This window comes from Pygoscelis adeliae, unplaced genomic scaffold (assembly GCF_000699105.1).
Source record: "Pygoscelis adeliae isolate BGI_AS28 unplaced genomic scaffold, ASM69910v1 Scaffold120, whole genome shotgun sequence".
In the NCBI taxonomy this organism is placed as follows: Eukaryota; Metazoa; Chordata; class Aves; order Sphenisciformes; family Spheniscidae; genus Pygoscelis; species Pygoscelis adeliae.
The window spans coordinates 2,858,534-2,860,255 of NW_008824032.1; positions in this window are offsets into that span (position 1 = coordinate 2,858,534).

Consider the following 1,722-nt stretch of genomic DNA (forward strand, 5'->3'; position numbering starts at 1 on the left):
AGAGCCGTTTCACTCATCGGGGCCGTCCCTCACGCAGAGGGCTGGCCATAAACGGGAACCCGGGAGGGCTCTGCAGGCCGGGAGTCAAGCGGCCGCACTGACGGACAGGCTGAAAGCCAGCGGCTGTGAGAGGAGGGTGGCGAGCTGGGCTCGGTGCCCTTGGTGGCACATAGCCACCGCGCCTCGGGAAACGCTGAAGGCCTGGCAGGCTACAGGGAGACGGCGAGGAGGGAGGGTGACGTGGGCTTGCCAGTTCTGGCGAAAGCTGGGAAGTGGATGTACGCTGATGCGTTTGACATTACTGTAAATGTCAAACGTGCGGCGGGCTGTGAGATCGCTCTCCCCTACCCAAGCTGCGGGAATAGACAAAAGTGAAGGTTTGTGGGGATTTCTCTGACACTTGTGTGGTTCTAGAGAAATGCTTTTTCTTTTTTTGGAAGGCTGAAGCTCCATGGAGATTGAAGGGTGTGCCTCATTCACTCATATGACTGTATGTGATAAATCTGAAAAAGTCCATTAAAAATGTGATTTCCTCCTCCATGGAATGTACTCATCGGTGCACGAGATTTTTTCCTTCAGAGGCTAATTTTGTGTTGTCCTTGTTCAAGGCAAGGAAATGAACTAGACAAACCCTGGTGAATCTTTTCCACCTCTATCCCTGGAGATGGCTGCAGCCTGGTAACAGGTTATTCTGCTATTTCTTTCCCTCCTGGAACCTGCAGCTGGAAAGTCAGAGCTGTTCCAAGCCTGAAGTGCGGAAGAGAGCTATGTAGCTGTGTGGCCCTCATTATTTGGTCCTGTGCCATCTGCTGGCTTCCACGCAGCAGATAAGCAACTCCGGAATAGACGCAGTCCATGGAGGTGTTTGGCTTTGTCCGCAGCAGTTCAGGCAGTGCATGGAGTCAATTGCACACGTGTTTTGGGCTTACGCACATGAAATGGGCATATTCTTCCGAAACAATGCTTGGTAGCTCAATTTAATGCCTTTGACTAGTACAGAGATAATTGCAGAAAATGAGGGGAGCGTTCACTGTCAAACCAATGGCTGGAAAACAGGTGCTGCAGCTGTTTCCACTCACGGTCCCCCCTGTTCACGCTCCCTGTCTCTTGCAGTAACAAACGACCAGTTCCTATCACCCTTAGCAGGCAAGGAGTCAAGACCAGGTAACCAACACACGCAGCTCGTTACCTCAAGAGTGGAAATAGTTGTGAAACAGCACGAGGGCAAGGTCTTAACGGGCAACAAATAAAGGGGAGTTCTTTATCGTTTAGCCACTTATTCCTTACTGTGTATGTTTTCTTTTTTAAACACTTATGGTTAAGAGCACACATTAAATGAAGCAGAGCTTATGCAGAATGTTACACACGTTTCACTGCTACGTTTGTACTATCAAGGCAGCTGGTTTGTTGGAGTGTACAAGAAAATGCGTGTTTTAAATGAAAAAGTACAGGATGGGCATATATACTTTAAATATGCTAGTTTTGGCTGATAAATACCTTTCTTTAAAATTTTTTAGGTGCTGACAAGGCAGTTAAGATGCGAAGAGTTATTTTCTTACAACTACACGGTTAAGTTTCACATGAACGTAACATTAAAAGTAGGGCTGAAAGGCGAAACACTCGTACGTCGGGAAATCTAAAGATTACAGTGACCCTCCTTTGGCTCCTTTTCCGTGTATTTTCTGGTAGCTTCAGCCACGCGGTACACCGCCGGCGGTTTTT